The sequence below is a fragment of the Pezoporus wallicus genome, unplaced genomic scaffold (genome assembly GCF_028554395.1).
Source record: "Pezoporus wallicus isolate ANWC-B61680 ecotype Strahan unplaced genomic scaffold, APGP_CSIRO_Pwel_v1 contig_7363, whole genome shotgun sequence".
NCBI classification, from domain to species: Eukaryota; Metazoa; Chordata; class Aves; order Psittaciformes; family Psittacidae; genus Pezoporus; species Pezoporus wallicus.
In genome coordinates this window covers 210559-236114 of record NW_026641434.1, presented here as the reverse complement: position 1 = coordinate 236114, position 25556 = coordinate 210559, and the positions used below count along the sequence as shown (strand labels likewise).

At 46.7% G+C, this 25556-nt stretch overlaps 1 protein-coding gene across 2 annotated transcripts in view; it reads right to left on the bottom strand.

Annotated features, from left to right (window-relative positions):
- The window catches only part of PAX5 (paired box 5), a 131500-nt gene that overhangs the window by 82553 nt on the left and 23391 nt on the right, over window positions 1-25556 (bottom strand). The gene's annotated exons all lie outside the window — the stretch shown is intronic.

The following is a 25556-nucleotide window of genomic DNA, read 5'->3' as shown; positions in this document are numbered from 1 at the left end:
TGCTCTCATGACTTTTACTGCACCACCTGAGAACACATCTGGTTTGTGGTCTGGATACCAGCGGACACAGGAGAATCATGTACACCACCTATGCTACAGTCGCAGTCAACTTGGGTCAGCTCCAGCAGGTTCATTTTGCCCAGGTATGCAAAATGCTTTACCCCTTCCTGCAGTACCAGCAAGTCTTGCTGAGTTCTATTCTGTGCCGAGCACTGAGCTATGATGTGCCCCTTGTAGAGAACTGCGGACACTCCATCCAGCCCCACCTCCCACTGTACTGAGACAGGATGTCCTGGGGCCAAGTTACCACCACAACACCCTCAGCAAGACCTGATGCGATGCACTCTCTTCGTACTGCAGTTTCATTTTGTATTCCTTAAACTTACCAGTATGATGAAAGCCTGGCCTCCACAGCATGTTTATGTCTCTCTCCCCTTTGGCAGAGATTTTTAGCAGAAGTCATAAGTGACTGCCCATGGCTGAAAAGCCATGAGACAAGTTTGAAAAAATGTTTATATTGGCAGCTCAAAAAGACTCCTGCAATACAGGGGCTTGTTTCAATTTGCTTTTTGGAGATTCACAGTGGTTTTCTAGTCTTCCTTCACCTGTCAGTGCTAGAAATGTATCTTTTATGCACTGAAAGCTGAGGTCTGCAGTATTCCCAGGACTCCAGGAGGTGGAACTCCAAGAACAACAGTAAATATCAGATTTCTTCTCCAGACGGCAACACCGCACTAGACAGAGGGAGGAAACATTTTAAAAATATAAAATCTCTGCCAAGATAGTTCTGAGGAGCAGAATTCAAATGCACCCTAAACAACAAGATTTTCATGAGTGTTGCAGTGGCTTACTGTACTGTCCAAGGAGCCTGCAGAGGAATAACTTCACTCAGGACTTCTGTGGTAGATTCTGCATCAAGTTTCTGACAGCAAGTATGAGGAGATCTGTGCAAAGACACCCTGCTTCTGTAGACAACAGTTTTGTCCTCAGACGTGTGTGGAACACAGGTGGTGCCCAGTGGGCAAGACTTTTCACAAAGGACTATTGATTCGAGATCACTCTTCAGCACAGCTGGATTTTGTAGAAAACCATGTGTATCCACAAAACCAGGCCGCTTTAATGCAGAGGTCTCGAACTGGGGAACAACACATGAAATATTTTTTCAACCTCGCTCACTCTCTGTAACAAACTGCTTGCATTTGATGTTAGCAATTAATGCTGGAAACTTCCTCCTAAACTGTAGTTCAGCAATTTAGGTAACAACAGCTTTGTTTTTACCTGTTTACAAGAAGTCACACAACTTAAATCAAGAGTAGACAGTGCTGGCTTTTATGAAGTGCAAGGATCAGTTTCTTCCACACAGGAAAAAAAACTCTGAACCTGTCCTCTGAATACAAAGTCTAAGCATGTGTAAAGAGCTGTGAAAAAATACAAGGGGATATAGGAAAGCAGTGTATGTATAAATGTATACATATTTTTTTTTTACTACTCTAAATCAAATAATATCTAATAGACCTGATACAAGTTTAGTCAACCATAGCTTATAAGATTAAAATTCTTGTTGCTAGCTGCATGGTAGCAAAGGGCCAGGAAGACCCTGCCTCTGGAGCATGTAAACACTAGCTTTAAATTTCAGGTTAAACTAATGTTATTTACAATTTGGCATCAAAGTTAAAGCTTTATGCATTTTTGGTCTAAAGGGGGTGATGAAAAAGAGTGAAATGACCCAAGACATGGCATGATCTGGAAAATGTTCTTAGGAATGCCAGTAGAGTCTGTGCATTGTTTATACACCCAGACATTAGGTGTAAAATGAGACCCTATCATATTTAAATACAGAGCAACCAAGCGGCGTTTCACCAGCAGCATGTTCATTAGAGGGCACAACTCTGGATTTCTGGGTGTGAATGTCTTGCAGAAGACAGATGAAAGTGAAGCGTGGTGCAGCAGCCTTAGCCAGAGAAAGGCCCTGGGGCCTGGTGGGCAGCAGAGTTGTCCTGGGAGCTTGGCTCCAGCCCCACATCCAGGAGCGCGATGTCCAGAGAGGCACAGGATGGGCCCATATGGAGACAGCTCCAAGCAGCCATTGCACCAGCTTAGCCACATTCACTTCTCATTACCCTCCTTCCAAGGGGAGGTGAGGCAGGGGACCACCCTGCATGCCTGCCACCAAACATCCCAAGAAATACAAGAAAGAGGAGGAGATCTCTTCTGCAAGGGAAATCCAGACAAACACTGAACCAGAGAAACCTGGGAGGGAGCCTATGGATGAAATGCCTTGAGGCCCAGTGCTGGTCAATACAGTGCGGTATGAAATCACACTGAGATGCTGGCGCAGCTCTGGAGGGACTTGGTCTCAAGGCCAGCATTTGGTACAGTGCTGGAAGCACTCCCTGCACAGCCAGCCATAGAGGGCTGCCTCCTCACACCATCCACACAGCTCAGTTTGCCGTGGCTGTCACTTGCCATCCTGAGCACCTGAGATAGGATCAGTTTCTGAGACGCACTTACATGCACTGCCAGGCTGCACAGAGAAGAAGCAGCAACACATGCAGAGCTACTGCCAGGGAGGGAGTTGGGATGAATGGGCCAGGCTGGGAGCACAATATGACTGTCACTGTTCAGAGGATCCAGTACCTGTGAGAGGAGTCTGGGAACCACCCAAACATCACTCACCCTCATTACCACTCCCTCTCCGCATCCCATGAATGAAGGAACAGCTTGTTCTTTCATAGTGTTTCCCAAACTTGAGCTAATTCCAGGGAAGTGCTGGATTTTGCTGCACAAGTAAAAGACTTTTTATACACTGTTCATGACATCCAGAAGTTTGTAAAGGTCTTTGGGATGCATTTGGCTGTTAGACATTATATAAATGTGAGATAATTACCATTAGCATTATGCATTGTTTAAATACACTACAATATCTTCGATAATTAAAATACTGTTGGCAGGTTTGAAACAGTTTGTTTTATAACTAGACTCCAGGGAGTGGTAAAAACATTTTTCATATAATCAATGCATCCACCTAGGAGGGTTATGTTTTGTTGACAGTAGCACTACGTGTGTACCTACCTACTCTGCACAACAATTAGTTCCCAGTCCAGTGGCAGCTTTCCAGAAATGCTAATGAAGAGTACAGATATAATACTCTCCTTAATGCAAAAGAGGACATTCTTCTCAGACTAGTGTTTCATCCCTCATCTCTAGCAGATCACACAAGCAGGCAAAATGGTGCTGCTAGACCACAACTTTCAGAACTACCTGAAATGCAGAGCTCTTCCCACCCAGCACAAGCCCAAAAGTGCCATCCCACCTGGGGATGTCCATCAGCCCTTGCACCCAGACCTGCCCTAATGCCCCAGGGAGAGCCCCTGCCTCCCACTCTGCCAGTACTAAGCCCCAGTATAGGCTGGACCTGCTTCACTGCCTCCCACCAGCCTGATCCTGGTTCCTTCCAGGCACACAGCCCTGCTCTGGACACCAGCTCTGCTCCTCTTTGATGTGCATGTCTCTGCATGTGCAGCTGGAGGACTCGCTGTGTCAGGTACAACCTCTGAAGGAGCAGAGCCCCAGTGACACAGAACAGATGCACCTCTGAGAAGAGGTATCGTGCAGAGTCTTGCTGGCAAAACGCTGCCTAAATGGTGCAGAGATCATCCAGAAATACTATGTCAATTAAGAGCAAGTTTTTTCTAAGGACCTAATCAAATGGCAAGACCAGTTTAAGGAATTTGACAAATTCTGATCTCTTTTTTTTAGCATACTCTAAATATTTGTCCATGACATGTTTTCTGAAACAGCAAGAGAATATTTTAAATTGCTAAATATGCCTAAACCAGACTTTTAGTGATACTTACCCTGTAACTCACTTGATTTAGAAGTGTTTTGCTTATACATTTTAGAGACTGTGTGCAGTGTTCTTCTGACGAAACAAAGAATCTTCTGGTTTCAGATTCTTAGATTATTTTCTTTCTTTAAATAACGTGGCTTTAAAGGGTTAATCAAGGAATTACCATGATAGCACCATGAACAGCCCATATTCATAAAGGACATGATTTCTGTCCCTAATTTGTTCTGTCCAACTTCATTACCTGGTATCATACCTAATTACTTCACCTTATAGGGAAATGCAGGCTAATGAGGAAGGATGTTATTCACCATATTTAAAACATGATGAAGCAAATGAAATATTACGTAGAGGCAAAAAGGTGATTTGTTTCCTTGTAGCATGCCTGTAAATTAGTCTAGAGGAGATGAAGACTTTGTTTAATTACCATTTGGAAGGCTTTGTTTAAAACATAAACTGAATTTTTATGCCACCTTCTTGAGACTGTTTGGCAGGCAGCAGCCTCCCGCTCTTCCCAGTAAACTGTTAGTTTCAGGGCCACATATGCAGTAAAAGATCTTTCCATTTACATTATTTGAGTTTTATAAGCACTGTTACTTATTTTTTCAAACAACAGTATCACAGAAAAAGAAGTTTTATATTTTGAAGTGTAGAAAGCTGATCATTGCATAAATATTTTCAAAAGAAATCACTATATTTCACAAAGACAGGTATGGGTTTTGCCATAGATCGGGGGGGGGGGGGAAGAGAAATCATCAGAGATCCAAAAATACTTTTCATTTGGAGAAGATATCAGGCCATTTCGATGGCACTGATAGAGTCTCTGCTCTGTCTCCATTACCTGCTGAAGGCAGTCAGAGTCAGGAGCTGACTATGCTAGATTATATTCCCTATAAGATGGTCACCAATATATATATATGATCTTCAACCTCTATTGATTGATCAATTTCACAAGCAAAGACTGGTGAAATGAAGCTGAAATGAACATCATGCTTTAACTCATTGAACCCATCAGGCCTGAGTTAATCTCACTGCCCAGTGTCTCTGATAGAATTCAATTGATCAATCATGTTTCGGTGATAGTACCATTTCAGTGGCTTATTGCTTCTCCATTTCAAGGCTTGACCTGTTAGATATACTTGTACCAGCCCTGCTCCTCCTGGAGGCACAGAGACCAGCATCTGCCGACGGCAGAACATTGCCCTGCCTCCACACTTGGAAAAACTCGGGAGTTGATGAGCATTCCCACCTTTGTATTCTGTTTTTTACATGTTTATCACTTTTGCAGTTGGAATGTGTGTGAGAACATGAGGAGTCCCAGTGGACAGAGCCTCTCTCTGGTCCCACGCCACGTTGTCCTGCACTGGGAAAAGCAGGGAAAGTACCAGCTGTGTGGCACACCTGCGCTCCAGCCCTGGGGTACAACACAAGCTGCAAGCTGGCCTCTGCACACACTGTCGATATACACACACTGTGCTGGGGGACAGAGCTGGCCGGACACTACGCAGCACATCTGTAGAGCCCACAGCAGCAGGGCTGGCCAGCAGCCACCATGCACTGCATAGCCAGGGCTCCTTAGGAGTGATGTCCCACCTCTTTTTATGTTTAAATGTTTAAATGCATTGCCACCCCACTTACCTCTGGCCTGGCCGCCCTCCTGCCCTTTGCTTCTCCACAGTCTCCCAAGGAGCCATCCAGCCAATAGCTGTTTGAACTCTTGTGAACACCCTGGTCCCGGCTGCCCTCAACCCAGCCAGCAGCAAGGGGAGTCCCAGCTCTTGGCAGGCTGCCTTCACCCCATGCATGGTCCATGAATCAGGCTGCACCTCCCCGCTCCCAGCAGTGAACCCCCACTGCAGCACACTGCTCCTGGCAGCACCCATGTGCCATGCTGAGCACATCTGGCAGGCAGCTGCCCGGTGCCTGTATACCCAGAGCTGCATTTGCACTGACACCAGGAAAAGGAATAAGAAAGATCAAAGTAGACAAGCTGCATTATTGGCCTGCTTTTCCTAAAACACTCAGCAGCACAGCAATCAGCACTTTTATCATCAAACAGCCATCTCTGGAGAAGTGATGGAGCTCCTCTCCACTGTGAGAACACTTGCTCTCTAGGAGGAGCTGGAGGTCCTCCCTGGTGTATGTGCTGGAGCCATGCTGTAGACTGACAATATGTACAAGCTGAAGCTGTGCTTGTACACCTACAAGGTGCCACCCAACAGCATTGTTGCACACCCAGGGTGCAATTCCACAGCTGCAAAGCTGCACCACTGAACTAGTTGTGGGCATCACCAAAAAAAAAGGGTCTTGTTTATCGGAACACTTTTCCCATGAGATTACAGCTCATCTCCTCTTACGGTGATTTTAATCCTGCAGTAGGCACACAGAAATTTTATTACCAGTCTCCTAGTTTGTGCTAGAAAAGCCCTGCAGTTACCCCATCCCATGATTCCCTCTGGAGCGTGGTGGGACCTGGAACCTTGGCTGCACCCACAGCATAAGCGTGGTGGGACCTGGGACCTTGGCAGCGCTAACATTAATAAACCTGACAGCTCATCCATCTGAGCAGGCGCTTGTGCAAATAGTGCCACTGAGTGGAGCCAGACTGCTTGTACACCTGCAAGGCCTGTCCACAGGATGGATTTTGATCACACCACAAGCTTTGCATGCACAGGATGCAGCTCTGTCACTGCTGCCCACAGTACCATGTGCAGGTGGGCTGATGGTCACTGCAGAGCTTCCAGCTGGGTCAAGTATCCCAGGCAGGCCTGGGCTCTCTCTGCTGCCCAGCAGCTGCAGGGAAGATTGTGGAGGCAGAGGGGAGACAGGTGCCCTGGGGCTCTCTGGACCACCCCCTGTGATGCTCCAGAGCAGCAGTAAAGCTCACTGCACAGTCTTGCCCACCCCAGCAGGGGTCTGGGCACACAGGAGACAGCAGTCTACAGAGCAGCATGGGTTGTCAGCCTCCACAAAACACCCCGAGGCCATGTCCACAGCAACCAGGCCCATCTGGGCAGAGATCACCTGAGGTCAGTGACTTGAGGGAGTGATGGAGCTTCTGTGAGGTTTCTGATTGCTCTTCTGCTGGAGTTTTATGTTTAAAAAATGGCAAACATGATGGAGTGATACCCCTGGCCCCTCAGCAGGGAATTCAGAAATGCAGGGACAAAGGTTTAAAGGAAGAGGCTGAGCAAGATGGCATGGATGCCTGAGCCCAGCTCACACACACTGGGCATGTGCAATCCCCCCATGTCTCCTGGGGCCTCAGGGAACTGTGGGGACCTGAACAAACCCCCAGGGCAGCAGGACCCCTTGGCCAGCTGCAGCATACTGTAGGAATGGGCTTACATTTCTGTAACTTTACAGTATTTAAGGGGAGATATAACTGCAGGTACTATATATATAAAATAAGTCATGGCAATTTTATTAAAAAATTATTGTGATAAACTAATTCTTTTCCTTATCCATTTTTCGAAGCAGTGTTCAGCCACAAGCTGTGGAGATGTGCACTTGATTTCATGTACTCCCAGCTCAAAGTGCATTTTTAAATGGCTGTTAAAAGCTTATTGAAGCAATTTTAACATAGTTTATACCTACTTCTCTATGAATAACACATCCTTTCATCATTTGTTTCTGAAAAATCATTTCTAGTTATGCTTGAGCAACACAGACTAAAGCAAGTTGAAGATGAAACTGTGCTCTGCATAGCTTTGGAAATATCAAACTGGTCCTTGATTATGACCAACTGTGAGAGGATTTACAGCTCTCAAAAATACTAGGAGAGCAGAATCTGACAGCTGAAGGAAACCCAGTGTTAGGACATGAAAATGCAGCCCAGCTGGGTCTGTGCAAAGAGGAGTGAACACTCGACACAGTAACCCTGGGGCATCTTTTGTGCAAAGAGGAGTGAGCACTCAACACAGTAACCCTGGGGCATCTTTTATGCTGGTGGAGTGAAACACCACAGACACTGGCACAGAAAATGGACCTGCAGAAGTTTAATCACCATGAGCACTGCACACCCCACAACACCTGCAGCCTGCGTGGAATCTAGAGAGACAATAAAACTTCTGCCATTCCCAGGAACTGACATCTGATGGAGAAAATACAGGCTATTCTATTGTCACCAGTCAAAACTTACCTTTCCATGCAAGCTTGAAACAGCAAATTGAAATTCCCACATAACACCTTGAATTCTTCTCAAAGCACTATTTGGGAAACTTACCCAGGCAAAACAGAAACAGTGAAGAGCTGATCCACATCTCACCCACTCGATGAGCTGAACTTCAAAGCACCAAGAGCACTGCTGTATCCCCACAGGTGACCAATGGCAAACCACTGCACTGCCAAAAGCCTTGTCAAAGCACAGAGGACTCCTAAGCAGCAATGCTACTCTTAAAATACAAATTCCTAGCAACACATTCAAATTGTACCACCAACTAACCCATGACAAGGCTGGATCTCCTGCATGCAAAAGAGAGAGAAAAGACTGCAGAGGACGCTTGAGGAAAATTTTTGAGGTGCAAATATCCACATTACACAGCTGTAGAGGATCTCTGAAACTTAATTTCTTCTGACTAATGCACATGGATAAAATACATAAAAATACTGTTCATCTTAGACTTTGTGTAACTTGCAAAAATTTGTAGGTGCATATTATATTTTGTAATTATGTTTCACTTGCATTTTGCCTGTAAGCATTATGCTGAATTCAGTTGAGACATTTCCTTGCTTCATTTTAAGAGCGCACATTTGCAGGCTTCAGACTACAGTTCCTGATTTTGTAAAATGGGGCTTTATTTAATATATGCACAAGAAAAGTCTGCTGGTATTAACAGATTTGTGTGAGTACTGATTATGGATAATAGGACAGAGTGTGGACGTACACCCACCACTAACTTGGATGGTGCACAGCATTTGCCTGCAACTTGCAGCCATGCTGCTGCTCGAGCATGCAGTTAAACATCATGTTTGGTTTTATTATCGCTATTTCAGTTTTCTAAATGCATTTGTGCTTCCACACTCTTGGCTTTTTTCAAACTGCGGAACAGACAGGGATAGAAAGTGTGCATTGGGGTAGATACACTTCAGGTGGTTGGTCTGGCTCTCATCCTGGGAGACAGATAAGGAACATTTGTTGCTGCTTTGGTTGGCCTGACTTACTCCCCAGTTGTATGAGATGGCATGAGCATTGCCACTTTGGACCCTAAGCTCTGCACCTCTCGTACCCTTCAAGTTCTTTGGTTTAAAGACTGCCTCACCAAGCTAGTCAGCTGCTCTCCAGCATCTTTGAGGAGTCATGGAGATTGGGGTACATCCCAGAAGACTGGAAGAAGGCTACATCACTCCAATCTACAAGAAGGGCCCAAAGGGCAACCCAGGAAATTATAGGCCCATCAGTCTTACTTCAGCCCCTGGAAAAGTTATAGAACAGATCCTCCTGGGAGATACTGCAAGCCAAATGAAGCACATGATGGGGAAAAAACAGGGATTTGCCAAGGGCAAATAGTATTTGAGAAACCTCATAACCTTCTACCACAAAGTAACCTGCTCAGTTGATGTGGGGTGAGCAGTGAACTTTGTCTACCTGGATTTCCCACAGCCTCCTCCTAGGGAAACTGTCACATTATGGTCTTGATGAGTGGTCTGTGCAGTGCGGGGCGGGGGGGGAGGAGGCGGACTAGTGACTGGCTACACCTCACGGGTGGTGGTGAATAGCTCCTTTTCTCCTTTTCCAGCTGGCAGCCTGTCACCAGTTGGGGGTACCCTAGGGATTATTTTTGGGCCCAGTGCTGTTCCATGTCTTCATAAGTGACCTGGGATCAGACGTACCATGAGCAAGTCTGCTCATGATACCAAACAGAGGGGGGAAGTGAACACTTTGGAAGGGAGAGCCACTCTGCAGGATGAGCTGGACAGGCTGGAAGAGTGGGCTGACAACAACCTTATGGAGTTCAACAAGGACAAGTATAAAGTCTTGCACCTATAAAAACCCAATCCAGGGTTTTTTTTTCCTTCCTCCAGAGAAGAAAATAAATAAATTAATTAATTAATAAATAACCTAAAAAAAATATACATATATATGGCTAGAGCTTGGCAAAAAAAATTCTGAAGAATGATGTATCTGAGTGTTCCCTCTCTGTCCCAACAGCCAACTGTTGGCAAACCAATACTTTCTGTGAATCAATAACCACGGTCTGAGAGCGAACACCCAGAGTGGCAGACACAGGTCTTACGTCTCTGGGTTTTCTCAGTGCTCTAGCAGGGGATGTGATTTTGACTGCTTTGCAAAACTGCAGCAATGGGGAAATTTTTGTGACTTCCATAGGAAACCACTGATTGACTGAAACCGAACCTTGTTCACTAGTGGGATCATTTCTGAGCAACTGCATGACACAAAGCCCTACTGGGGAAAACCCTGAGTATGTCAAGAGACACCATTCTTAAACTTGATTAAAAGTTGGTTTAGATTTCCAGTTCAAGATCATTTTAGTGTTTAAATAAAGAGTAATGATCCTATATAGAATCATAGAATCACAGAATAACTGAGGTTGGAAAAGGTCCTTAAGATCATCAAGACCAACCGTTAACCCAGTACTGCCAATTCCATCACTAAACCATGTCCCTAAGCACCACATCCCCATGTCTTTTAAATCCCTTCAGGAATGGTGACTCCACCACCTCCCTGGGCAGCCTGTTCGAATGCTTTACAATCCTTTTGGGGAAGAATTTTTTCCTAATATCCAATCTAAACTTCCCCTGGCACCACTTGAGGCTGTTTTGTCCTATCATCTATCCATGTGTCTATATAGATATATATCTATATAGATATATGTCTATATATCTATATGTAGACGTATTATAAATTAAATAAGCCTTCATTCCTCATGACTGACCAAATCCAGGCACCAGCTCTTCCTCTCCACCACGTGCCCCATCCCCTGGGCCAGGTGTGTTTCACCCCATTGCATCAGTCTTTCTTACAGTGTACTGCATTGCTGTCTGTGCTGGTGGTGCAGCACATTACATGGAGTGCAGGATGCTTTCTAAGGCATGTACATAACCCAATGGACTGGATAATAAGTCTGCACAACCAGGGCAACAAAGCAGATGTTTGAAAAATATCAGTGTTTCAGGTGTAAGCAAACTCTTCAAATTATTTTCTATGACTCATGCAAGGCATGATTATTCATCATTGAAGCTTTTGCCTAAAATGCTTTCCAAAACAGGAAATAAAAACATAAAATTTTTACGGGGAGTTGGAATTCTTTTTAAGATAAATTAGTTTTAGTTAATGAAAACCTGAAAATATCTCCAACTTTGTACTTTGTGATGAACAAATGGCTGACTAAAAGACAACCACTTTTCCTTTAGAATATTTATAGAATCTTTAAAAGAGGTTCGTTAAAGCCTCTCATGGTTTTATTTCCCCAACTGTCTTAATTTAATTCCTTTTAAGAAGAAATTAAGCCCACTCAGGATGTGTGCTGCCTATAATTTTTCTTCTTCACATACATACACCTGTGTATACATAAAAAACAACATGTAGCTGTGCTCTGCAAAGCCACAAATACTTTGCTATACCTCAGCTAGAGCTAGTGCTGACAAGATGAAACCATGCACAGTTCACAGAAACAACTAGTTTGCACCACTCTGCTTCCAAGTAAAATAGAGGAAGAAAGAAAAGAAAGGAGGAAAAAGAGAGAAAGGAAAGGAAGAAAGGAAGAGAGGAGAGGAAGGGAAGGGGAAAGGGAAGAAAAGGGAAGGGGGGAGGGGAGGGGAGGGGAGGGGAGGGGAGGGGAGGGGAGGGGAGGGCAGGGGAGGGTAGGGAAGGGAAGGGAAGGGAAGGGAAGGGAAGGGAAGGGAAGGGAAGGGAAGGGAAGGGAAGGGAAGGGAAGGGAAGGGAAGGGAAGGGAAGGGAAGGGAAGGGAAGGGAAGGGAAGGGAAGGGAAGGGAAGGGAAGGGAAGGGAAGGGAAGGGAAGGGAAGGGAAGGGAAGTGAAGGGAAGGGAAGGGAAAGGGAAGGGAAGGGAAAGGGAAGGGAAGGGAAGGGAAAGGGAAGGGAAGGGACACACTTGTAATGTGTAGCTAACTCCGCCATCACTGCACAGGAGGCAAAAGGACAGCGCCTGGGGGTAGGTGAAAAACAAAGGGTTCAAGTAGCAAGGCCGTTATCTCCACCCGACAGGAAACAAGGGGTCTCTTCACCAGTGCACCAGCACCCATTGCTAATTTCCACCTCCCCAAAGACAGCGTGGCTTCTCTGCCCATAGCTGCAGACAGACTGATGACCCAGGATCTGCCCAGCTAGTACCGCTGGGGTGAACCAGGAGCACACCACTGGCACCCTGCACCTGACATCTTCTCACTACCTGCCCGCACCAGCTCCTATCTGCCATCACAACCAGCGCCCAGCCCTCGGGAAGGCACCCCATGCCCGGGGCGCTGCTTGTCAGGCTCCAACACCTCCCCATGCTGCCGGAACGCGGCACCGGTTGTTACCATAACACACTCGATTGTTCTCAGCAATGCTCCAGCAAATAAAGCCATTAATTACAGTCTCTCCCTGAGCCACTGTTGGCTGGAGCGGCAATCAATGTGCAACCCCTCATTGCCTGCTCTCAGGGAGCAGAGACAGATGCCATAAAAATGATACGCAGCCCACACCAAGCCCTGCCAGTGCAGCAGCAGCAGGCTATGCCCAGGAACATGCAATGCTGTATTTATTTGGCCTCCCACAGCCGTGGGGGATGGCACCCCATTAGGCAATTATTTTTATCTTATAACGTCAATTTACTTATTCTGATTGGCTTCCTGCCACCAAATAGCAATTAAATTGCACAAGCTTGCTGAAGCTTATTTTCTGTCTCTCTTTCCCCCCATTTCCCTTCCTTCTTTCTCTCTCCACTTCTTTTTCTTAGAGAGAGCACCCTATGTTCAAACATAATTTAATTTATTTTCCTTTCCATATCTCAAAGGAAAATCTATATCTCCCCCTGGAAGGCCATTTGCCCTCTGTTATTAGGAGCTGAGGTATCACAGCACTTGGCAATTTGTTTCAACCAACTATCGGCAGCCCATCAGGACTCCTCAGGACCTCTGTTATCTCAATGCAATTGTATCTGGTATTGCCATTTGTGATTTGTTTTTAATAGCTGCCAGTACCCACCAGACAGACAGGTTTCAGTTCTGACACAGTGTGCCCACACCATTCCCTCCCACAGTGGCCACCTCCTCTCCTGGGGTGCTCATCAGCTGCTGATAGAGATCTTCACCCATCCCATCAGCAGAAACCCTTGTTAGCTCCCTAACCAGCTGTATTGCAGGAGGTGGTGGTGTGGCCAGAGCTGCTGGAGGTTATAAGCTGTTCCGGTGACAAACTGCGGCATGCACAAGCTTTGGCCTGCGGTGAGCACAGGGAGCTGGAGCCTGCATGGTGGCTGCATGTGAGCTCTCCATGCCTTGCGATGGGACATGCTGCACCTGTGCACACTCACCACCCCTTCCCTGCCACAGCAGCACTTGGTCTCCTCTAACCAAGGTCTAACCAAGACATGGCGCAAGCTGGCATTTATGTACCAAAGCAGTGTCTAAGAAACCTTCCTCTTGCTGCTGTGACGTTCCAGAACCCGTGGTGCCTGCCAGCACAAGACCTCACAAGCAAACCAACACCCCTTCACAATGTCCTACTGCAGAGCACCTCCGCCTGTGCCCTCAGGGAGAAGGAAAGGGGATAAGACTGAGTCACACCAACAGGGATGGCTGGCAGATGAGCACCAGTGATAAACATGAGCATTCCCGGCACTCAGAGATCAACATCTGCAGTAGATCTGCAGAGTGACCAGAAAGGTAAAGCAGAGCAAAAGTGCAATCAAGAATGCACAGGCAAATGCTAATCAGCAACAGAGGTGAAGTCTCTCAGGGGCACAGCACACCCAATCCACAGGCACAGCACAGGACCAAAACCCACCTGCCCACACTGCCTTTGGCTTCCCACAGAGCATGTGGGATCATTCAGGGGAAAGAGCACAAGGCCATGGAAAATCAGTTACAATCTCTCTGGATGCAGGGGAAACCCTTACACAGGTATCTCTATCACTCCCTGTCCTGCACACACGTGCTTGGTTCATGAGTGGGTGCGGAGCAGAGGATTTACAGAGATGGAACACAAGGAAAAACAGCCCCCAGACATGCACCTTCCTGCAGCTAAGCATAGCAGAACTCCCACCAAAAGGGAACAGAGTGTATCAACCTGAAAACAAACACATGCCATTGCTTCTCTTTTGTGCAGGGATGCGTCAGCGAGGATCCCCTCCTGTGAGAAGGCACAAGAGGTTCAGCTATGCCTGCCTTGGACAATGGCTTCTCTGAGGGCAGAAGGGACTCCCTGGGTCACATGGAGAGAAGCCAGCATGGCACAGGGCTCCCAAGGGCACCCATGTGCTGGGTATCCACAAACCTGAATCCAAGCCCTGCCTCTTCCACAGTGCTGGCAGCCTGCAGCAAGACTTGTTGGAGTGCTTCAGTTTCCCCACTGGTGAAGTGAGGACATTCTAACTGAACACATCATAATTAGTAAAGATCTCCTATCAGCAAGTCCTACCTGTTGTAAATTGTCTGTAGTGCATACAAAAATTCTTTGCCAATTCAGAAACAAGCAGGTGTGTTTATACTGGGCTTGCCATCTAACAGGATGATTGTCACAGTGTTTGTAGTTGACCCTGAGATGCTTGCAAGGTGGGCCAATGCCAACCTCATGAAGTTCAACAAAGCAAAGTTTAAGGTCCTATGCCTGGAGCAGAGCAATCTCAGGCACAGATACAGGTTGGGCAGAAAAGACATTACGAGCAGCCTGAGGAGAAGGACTTGAGAGCACTGATCAAAGAGAAAACTGATCATGAGCCAGCTTCAGTGTGCTCTCATAGCCCAGAAAGGCAACTGTATCCTGGGCTGCATCAAAAAGAGCAAGACCAGCAGGTCAAAGGAGGTGATCCTGCCCCTCTACTCTGCTCTTGTGACACCTCATCTGGAGTATTGTGTGCAGTCCTAGTGTCCTCAATATAAAAAGGGCATGGAGCTGTCAGAGCAAGTCCAGAGCAGGCTAAGAGGGTGATCAGGGACATGGGGCACCTCCCATACAAAGACAGGCTGAGAAAGTTGGGGTTGTTCGGGCTGGAGAAGAGAAGGCTGTGTGGAGACCTCATAGCAACTTTCCCGTATCTGAAGGGGGCCTACAAGGATGCTGGAAATGGACTCTTCCTCAGGGACTATAGTGATAGGTCAAGGAGTAATGGGTTTAAACTTAAACAGGGGAAGTTCAGGTTAGATGTAAGGAAGAAGTTTTTTACTGTACAGGTGGCGAGGCACTGCAACAGGTTGCCCAGAGAAGATGTGGCTGCCACATCCCTGGCAGCGTGCAAGGCCAGGCTGCATGGGCCTTTGGCAACTTGATCTAGTGTGAAGTGTCCGTGCCCATGGCAGGGGGTTTGGAACTAGATTATCTTAAGGTCCTTTCCAACCCAAACTATTCTATGATTCTGTGATCTCCACAACAAGGTTTCAGGCAGAATCTGTCTGGGTTTAACTAAGGCTGGTTTAACAATCTGGGTCCATGTATTGGAATGACAGATTCAGAAAGCAAGAAAACAAGCTATGAGGAATACATCACCTAGCATACATACCTAAAGCTATCTCTACGCATATATACACATACATACTTTAGGCATACACATGCATTGTGATAATCCATATTCCATCTGTCCATCCATATAGCTATTCCCTGTGTAGAGATGCCCATAAAAAAATGCCAAGGGTAATAGAAAAGACCTCTGCACCCTTTGCAATGGCAGTTATTGACTGGTTCATTCAGTGCCTGATGGAGATAGCATGGTTGCCTGGGATGCACCTTGCAGGTTTCTAAATGGAAGGCTCCAGAATCAATTCTGTGGTAACTGGTTAGATGTTACCAGCTTCCAAACTCAGCATGGGCATCTGTAAGCAAATTCAAGCAGCACCATTACTTTAAGTATCAGAGGTAAGGAAAGCCTTCTGGCTCAGTGAACCACGGGACAGAACAGAGATTTACAATTTGGCCTTGGCTTTCTCTCCAAGGTGACAAACGGGTTCACAGCAGGTGGTGCCACAGCTGGTGGTGCAAGGCAATGCTGGAGCTCACAGCCTGCACAGGAAGGTTTGTGCTGCTCCTGAAGTGAGGACAGCACTGGCAGCTTCAGCAGAGTGAGACCGGTTTGGCTGGCATCCACCACTTCCACCACTATCCAAGGGACCTGCTCTGCACAGCAGCAATGTGCCAAGGACAGCCTCCACTAGTGCCAAATCTACTGTGGGTCTGCTCACCACCACTGCTACCACACCAGCTCCACAGCCCCTACTGTGCAGGGGGGAATGTTGGTCTGCAGGAGGAAGCCTGTGGGCAGTGCAGTGGACATGAGTATCTTGGGAAGCTCAGTGAGAACTCATCTTTGGTGGCCACCACTGGCTGGGGACTCCCGACCCAGCAGTGGCCAGGGGAACCATGTGTGGATACCCCAGTGTCAAACCTTCCACTCACAGAGTGGTGGAGTTTCATACTCCAGAGCCAAGTCACTGACTCAACAGCTCCATTTTCATCCATGGCATCCTACCAGGGAACATACTCAGGAACATCTCAGCTGTCAGGAGGCTCTGGAAAGGTGACCAGGCAAACGGGAACAGCACTAAGACACCCCAGAGGTTTACTCTGATTTGACATGCTAAACACAAATGTCCCAAGGACCACATCTCTCGGCATGCCTGCACCCTAACTTCCTCTTAAACTGAATCACTAAGGTGCTGTGGTGCTCAAACAATCAGGCACCGAAAGTTTCTGCAATGGGGGCTACATGGGTGTAAGGGAGAGAGAATGGGTCAGCTGAGGAGTTAAGCAAATTCAAAACTCAAACCCACATTCCTAAACAGTTCCAAATAAAATTCCTTGGATTCAGGCACATTCACAATTATGTTCCTCCCATTCTGGACCACCTCTGCCAGGCCTTGGCCACCCCCCAATTGCCAGTCAAGGTAACAATGGATGAGGACTGTTCTTTGTCCCGGTGACTGGGGCTACACAGGAGAAGAGAGCAACAGTGTCACAAAACCTCACTCTTCCAAATAATGCCACCTCCTGCATCCTCCTGCCTGGAAGGAAAACTGGGCGAGAACAGGAGAGAATGGCTGGGTGCTAGTTCTCAGGGAAGCAACTAGAAAACCAAGGAATTAGAGAGGGAAAAACCTGCTACATGACTATTTCTTATTAGTTGACTTACAAAAGGGAAAGAAAAAAAAAAAGAGTCAGGCACTGTCAAGCATGAAATCTTATTGGGACAATAGAGATAGAATTGCCACTGCTGACAGTAATATTTACAAAGGCATCATGTCAATGCTGCACAGCATGAAACGAGAAGCCCCATCTAGCTGTGTGAATTGTGAAGAGAGACAAAATGTCCCATTTGGGGCACGTAGGAATTGTACCACGAAAAATAACCACTCAGGTGTAAAATCCATTACAGGTGGAAGGGAGGAAATGCAGAAGAGCCCCACCGGCATGGCAGGAGGCTCCCAAGCTCTCTCCAACCACAGGAGTTAGCAAATGGTCTCTGAGCTGGTTGGTTTGGGGGCTTACCTTTGCCGCCAGGCAAGGACAGGCCAAGCAGACAGAGCAGGAACCCACCCATCCCCATACTGCTAGGCTCCAACCCCAAACCAGCAGTCATCACTTGAAGGTTTCCACTTATTACCCAAGATACTGTACCAACTGTCTGCGACCAGGCACTCACTTTGAGCCCTTACATCAGACTGTCAAGAAATCAGTACCACGTTTGAAGGATCTGAATTTTTTTAAAGCCTCCGCCACAGAATCTGTCCAACTTAGAGGAACTGCACTCAAGGTGGTCAGGCAGCTGCAGCATACCATGTCCTATGACAACTGCTCTTTATGAGAACTTCCAAACAATTATCTGACATGCAATCAGCCCACAGACAGCAGCTACAGAAAATTATATTGTGAGGCAAGAGAAACCAGAAAGAATACCTTCACCGCAAAGTCCAACAGTAATTGCTCAGAACTATAGCAAGGGAGGAGAGAGCTGAAGCATGTTTAATCAGTATAAGACATTCTGGTATCTTCACCTGAAATGTTCAGCTACCCTGAAGCCTCTAATGCACACATTTGTGCACTGTCTCACAGCCTCTCCCTTGGGGCTGCACCTTCTTTCATGACACCCCAGGATGGATGAGGAGGAGACATATCCCAGCCATCAGAAGTGCTACTCACTCCTGCAGGGCAACACAACATTCACCAGGCAAAACCCAGCACCCACCAGTTACTGCTGCAACATGACAAAGCAAAGCTTTGCCGTGTGAGATGGCTGCCACTCAACCAAAGCTGCTCTTATAGATGTCTCCTCACTTTGGTTTGTTTTCTTCACTTTCTAACTAACAATTAACGTGAACTTGTGTAAAGCATCTGAAAGAAGCACCTTCCCTCAGAGTTTCCGTCATTCCTACAATAGTATCATTCCTAGAGCACTTGGCCTGCTCTGCTTATAAGTATCTCTGAAGTCCTACGAGGGTCATCTTTTCTCCGACTCTGTGCCTGTTTGAAAGATGTTGGGAGTACAACAGTGACAGGGCTGCAGAAAGCTTCTGAACAAAAAAAAATCCTAGCAACAGCCACGCATCTTTACACAGCCCATGACCAAAGAAATTCAGAGAGCAGCAAACACAGCCTTCAGGTGTTTCACTGCTTCAGCACCCTGGAATGTCACTACTGGGAAGCTGTTTTGTGAAGATGGAGCATCCATGTGACCAGAAAGCTGTCGCATTTTGCCGATGTTAGTCCCTGACAGATTTTCAATACCCTGACCTCTGCTGTAGACATCTCTTTTGCCATGCTACAAATCAGACAGATCAGTGCCCAGTTGATAGAAGATTTTAACTGGATTTCCTTTCAACATGAAGCACCTCAGCTCAAGATCCTTGTTTTCTAACCTCCCCCTGTAATGTAGAACTGCAACAGCAAAGGAAAATCAGTCTTCTTCTAGAGCCATAACCTTAAATTAATTACCATAATTATACTTCAATTACAAATACCTCTTTACAGATTCTCAGAGGAGATAGAACATAGGGAAACTCCTCATTCCAGCTTCCTAAGCACCTGCCATAAGAAAAGACTTTGATTTTGAAAAGACTTCTAAAAGCACTTTCAAAGTACTCCCAACAATTTCAAAAAAGCACTTTTAGAAGTCCAAGTGCTTTGACTGCTCTTTCCATCCCTGAAGTCACAGGCATCATTAGATGGATGGTCACTGCCTGAGGACTGAGAACTGCCACGAAAAAAGGAAGTAGCTGTGCAGACACCTCCAAGCATAGGCCAGTCTCCACAGCTGTGGTTCATGAAGAAAACAGAGAAAGCAAAGGCCATGGCCCTGAAACTGACTCCAAGCAAAAGCTTATGCAAAGTTGCTCCAAAGTAATTGTTGGGGTGATAAGTGTGAATGCTATGCTCGCTTCTGTCACAACAGAAGAGCTGAATACAGGGAAACAAACCTCAGGCCACCTGGGGCAGCTATCCAGAGGTACAGACAGAAAACAAGCCTAGCTGAATATGAAGTGGGGAAAATGGTTGACATTTGTCTTCTTGTGGAAGTTCAGGAAAACATCAGTGAAATGATGATAACAAGAATGGCAAGGGGCAGGCACACCTCCTATATGAAGACAAGCTCAGGAAGCTGAGGCTGTTCAGCGTAGAGAAGAGAAGCTCTGTGGAGACCTCATAGCAGCCTTCCAGTATCTGAAGGGGGCCTACAAGGGTGCTGGAAGGGGGCTGTTCATCAGGGACTGTAGTAATAGGACAAGGGGTGATGGGTTAAAACTTAAATAGGGGAGACTTAGATTAGATATAAAGAAGTTCTTTACTGTGAGGATGGTGAGGCACTGGAACAGGCTGCCCAGAGAAGTGGTGAATGCTCCATCCTTGGCAGTGTCCAAGGTCAGATTGGATGGCCCTTGAGCAACAAGATCTAGTGTGAGGCGTCCCTGCCCATGGCAGGGGAGTTGTAACAAGATGATCTTAAGGTCCTTCACAACACAAACCGTTCCACAATTTTATGATTCTGTGGAATACTTCATCTATCAGACGTATATATGTGTTACTGGGTTGGTAGGGGCACATATTTCTGGGTTTTCTCAAGTAAGTCTTCTTTTCCCACCAGTAAAGTCTGCTCAAGCCCCCCCCCCCCCCCCCCCCAAAAAAGGAACAAAAAGAGGGTTTATCTATGTGTGCAGCACATCTGCACATCTGGATGTCCAGTTCTCTGCTCCTACTGATTGCTGGTGACAGCTGCTGGTGCTCTGCCTGTGCTGCTGGATATCTGGGATGCCAGAAAGCCACTGGGCATGCCTGTGCCCTGGGAGGTGCAGGGCACACACAAAGCCCAAACACCAGAGCCACTGCACATACACTGCAAAATGCACCTTCCCTTATTGCCATCTACAGGTTCACAGCATAACAAGCCCTTCTGAAGGACTTTGTGCTCCAGCATGGCACAGGGCGAGTAAAGTGCTGTTCTTTGTAAGTCCTACATCCCTTTCCAAGCTCTGCTATATCCTGGTCACTACACCATGACAAATTTGTAAAGGTGCTCTTCTTGACTTAGGTATATCCAGATAATAAACACAGCCTACAGGTACGAACCCAAGACTTCTGCAAACTCGGTATGACCATGCAATAGGGGGGAATGGTTTTAAACTGAAAGGGGGAGATTCAGATTAAATGTTAGGCAGAAGTTCTTCCCTGTGAGGGTGGTGAGGCCCTGGCACAGGTTGCCCAGAGAAGCTGTGGCTGCCCCATCCCTGGCAGTGTTCAAGGCTAGGTTCTACAATTCTATGATAATTAGCTAAAATCATGAGAAGTGCAAAATGCAGTCACCAAGTCTGGCACAAATAATCCCATAGGATGTCTTGCGTTTCCTTCCAAAGTTTGCTCATTATGGGATAGTTTTCTAAATAATGGTACTGTTCTGCAAGGTCTAGGAGAGGCCAAAATTGGCAGGATTCAGTCCATATGGCACAACTATCTCTAGACAAAAGATAACCCTTGGTGCAAAGATTACACACAAAGGCCATGGCGGACAAAATCTGAACTGGAAAAGAACTCCAGACTTAGAACACCTCCATTTTCTGCGTATCACTGATTTTGTGCTCTCTGCTTATGAGTAACTTCCCAGTTGGCAACAAGAACAGTTACAGTTTGAAATATCAACTCTGGCTCTTCCCATAACACCAACAGGAAAAAATGGTTTTCCACTATTATTTAGGATTTCAGGAATTTGTCATTTAAGCCAAGAAAATAATTCTGACCTCAAAATCCTAGTGAGCTCAAATCAAACCTCACACCAACTGCAACAGAAGCAAATTTCAGTGCTCCATGATAATCCTGGTACCTGCCCTGCATTTTATACAACACAGAAGACAACTAACGTGCCATTACCCACGGATAGTTACTGTTCCCACAGGAAGAAGAGCAAACTCAGGAGGTGGGATGAAGACCCTGGCCAGCTTGTGCCCCTGCAAGGGCAGTTGCCACAGCATGCAGATCGAACATGGGACGAGGCAATGGGAAAACCATTACCATTTCCAGGGGCACAGAGAGAGCCTGACACAGAAATACTTGATACTTAGATAGTTCCTGTTACTACGGAGTTGCCAAATCATTTATTTAATGCTTTGGCACTGGATCTTTCATGAGGAAATAGCCCCTGTGTCTTTCCAAGCACCGTCTGCTACTGGCCAAATCTCTCTCTTCAGGGTCGGCACAGGCTGAGATGCCACCGCCTCCCAGAGTTCCCCTTACATGCTTGAAATTGAAGCATTTATTCTAACAGCATGGACATTTTCTGACAGACCCAACTGACATGGATCTACAAACAGGGAAATAGAGGGGGAAATAACAGTGCCACACCAGGTGCATGACCCTCCTCTCACAGAAACACCTCTCTCAAGCATGTCATTAGAAAGAAAGTCACAAAAATAACTGGGTGCACCAATAAAACCCCAAACAATATTTAGTCTTCTTGATTTTATTCTTCGGTCCTCTCAAAAATCACTATCACCTTTATGACATGGAAAGCTAATTGTGAAAGTCTGCAAATAAGATAAGATATCTTATCTGCATAAATACCAGATACATACACATGCTGTACTGCACCTTAGTATTTCCTCCTCTCTGGGATCTACCAATTTCTCAGTAAAATCAGACAGATTCATCTTGCTCATGACATTTCTATCTTACTTTATATTAACATTCAGAACAAACATCCATCAAAATTGACAAGTCCTACTTTTCCACTAAGCTGCTTTTTCTTTGGAAAATGCATTCCCACAAAAGAATCCTGGCCAGCCCCAGTACCAGCACTGTCAGGATGATCTGACAAGATATCTACCCCTAAACTGGATTTTAGCTAAACATATATGAAGAGGTTATTCCTTGAAAAGCATCTAGCACTCGACAGCTCCTGATGAGAACAGCTGGAGCTACAGCAGGGCTGTAAGGAGTGGTGGAAGCCTGGGCTTTTCATTAACATAGCTCCAGGAAAATCCCCGCTCTGTGGAAGCCGGTGGCAAACCAGCAGGGCTTCACCTCAGAGCTGGAGGAGAGCTCTCTAGAAAATAGGGCCCCCTGGGACCGCATTAAGAGAAAAGTGACAAACATGCTTGACGTGCGCACAAGACAGCTGGTAACCCACTCACTCGGAAAGGGCAGCTGTGCTGGCAGGGAGTTTTCCTGCATCGAGCTGTGAACACGCAAAACCACCCATGGGTGAGCATCACTGGCAGCTGGGGCAGAGCCAGCCCATCCCTCTAAGCCCCTCAGGCACAAGGGCATGGGGATGTCCACCCCCAAGGATGGCTGCCCGCCAGCCACTGCCATCAGCCTGGCTATGCCTCACGTCCACAGGGATTCTGAAGAGGTCATCTGCTGGCACCAGTACCCCAGAGTACAGGGATAGAGGCAGCCCTAGGTGTTCAGCAGCTCAGGCTGCTACAGGGAAGCTCAGAAGCACATAAACAGCTAACAGCATGGGACGCTCCACTGTCCTATAGAGCTGTCCTGCCTTTGCAGTGCTCATGGGAACTCATCATCCTCAAACATAGGAACAGCTCAGTTTGAATGCTGAAATGCCCTTTGTTTCATTTAGACATGCAGAACTTTCTCAGAAGCCCAGACTACACCATTTTAACAATGCCACAGCTGAGATCTGAACTGATCCATATTTATACTTTTTTCCCAAGAATTTCATGAGGAATATCAAAATATTATTCTTTTCTTTCAAAGAGAAAACCTGCTCCAGCTGAGCTCCACTTCTTAACATTTGGGGTGACTGGCTCAGCATCAATAACCCCACAGACAGAGGATGGTTCTTGGGAAAACCCAAGGGTTTTAATTTCACATGCCCTGGAGAATTCAAACTCCTCTTCCAGACATCTACCACCATCCATGAGTGACAGTATCACTACTCAAGTCAAACCACCACCATCCATGGGTGACATTGTCACTACTTGTGTGAAACCACTATCATCTACAGGTAATACTGTCAGTGCTGCTGTCAAACTGCCAGCATAGTCAGAGGCTGTGGACACTTCAGCACATTCAGAATGCTCTGTGTAAGGTACACAAAAGGTAAGTGCAAAGAGTGAAACAAAAGCCCCAGTATTGTGGGAAATCATATCCAAGGACTCAGAAAAAAGCTTTCAATGACATTAAAAAAAAATAAACCTTCACCAACCCATAAGTTGTACTGGATACAGCACAGATGAAGCCATCACTGCAAGGTGAAGTTCAGATCGAACTCTAATAAAAGGATGATTTTGGTGTTGGTGTGGTGAGGGAAAACCGTTTCTTTCAAGGAGCTAACAAATAGATAGGACAAACAGCTTACCCCACTATGCAGCATCAGGAAAGGTTCCCTGAACACAAAGGACCATCTACATCAGCAGGAGAAATTCAAATCAGTACTTGCTGACCCTGCGAAACCTCATTCCCTTCAAAGGCTTCATCTCATTATAGTCACTGGAGTTATCCCCAGGAGTAATGACAACTCCAGTGAGCAAGCACTGCTGAAGTGAGACTAGAAATTACTAAAGTAAACTCCAGCACTTCCCTGGGACTCCAGGGAGGGTTTCTTTCTCTTTAACCTCTGCATGGACTTGACTGACTCCATCTGTTTCACCTGACCACCCGCACTACAGAGTTCCTTGTTTTTTCTGCTCTTTCTTCCGCCATTTTTCTGTCCATCGCTGACACAGCAGTGGGGTCTGCATCCACATCCCACCATGCTCCAGGCAGGCATCACTCCTGCAGCATGGAACAGTCAGCAGGTACAGCCATTCCCGTCTCCACTAGCTTTGCAATCCCACTGTGCCTCGCTTCCCCGCTGAACATTGCCCAGACTTACAGTTTAGCACTTTGGCATCATAAAGTTCCAAGTTTCTATTATTACGTGGGTTTTTTCTTTCCATAACTCCTACTTTTCCCCTCAGAGTCTTTCTGGTTTCTACGATTCCTCTTACAGTTCAGATGCTCCAAGGCTTTAGCCCTTTGCACATTACTTACATGGTGCCAAAGACCACAGGGAAGAGCTGGAGAGGACAATATCAATCCCTACCATGTACTGTCAGGCTCAGGTCTGTAGCTGGGGTGAGAGTAGTTATGAGGAATTCTGTCAACCCAGGATGTCACCAGCGGTTAATTTCTGCATTGAACTCCATCTCCCACTGTCTGTAACTCATGTTTTCCTTCTGCTGATGCCTCAGAGCATATCTGCAGGCTCCTCCACCTCCTGCACCCCCATACCAGTGACTGACCATCTCCCCGTGGACCCTGACAATGCTGCTACCCCACATTCAACAAGTTCTTCGTGATAGTGATGCTTAAACCCCCAGGGCAAAAGTACCTAAACCCATTTGGGAAACTCCAAGGAGTAAGTCTGAAGTGAGAGGAGATCCCCATTGCTACCAGGAGAGAAGAGGGCTTTTGCAGTGGAGCACTATCTCATCAGAGGTGTCCCAAAATGAGCAGTTCCCTGAGAGCACTTGCAAAGCCAGGACCCAGGTCCTCTGCCAGCACTGACTGCTGGGAAGAGGGGCCCATGGGTGGACAGAGAAATCCCAAATTCCAGCCCACTAAGACAGAAAAACAAAGATCATCCATTGCCAGGGTACATACAATGATATCTGCTTTGTGCTTGTGAAGACTTGGAAAGCCATGGCTGGAAAGGGGGATTTACACACTGACAACTAACTCCGTCGTGAGCAGGGCTCAACCTGTGACTGCTCAGGTAAGCCGCAGGCTGATGCAGCAGCTCTCACCACTCAGGGCCTCAGCCCAGCTGGGACATCCCCCTGGCACAGTGCTCAGTGGTGAGGTGAGAGCTCTCTGCTGGCAAGACATATGGAGTGTATGGACAGGACAGCAGGACCAAGAGGGCAGAATGGCAGATGTTTGTCTTTGCCGTAAGAAGACAGAGCAGCAGGATGCCCCTGGGCACAATTCACACGTGCTGCACAAACACGCTGCAGGTCATGGGACAGACCTCAGATGAGGACAGAGCCATGGATGCCACATCTCACCCCCCTCAGCAGAGCTGCGCACGAGCTGTGGTTCTGGTGTTCAA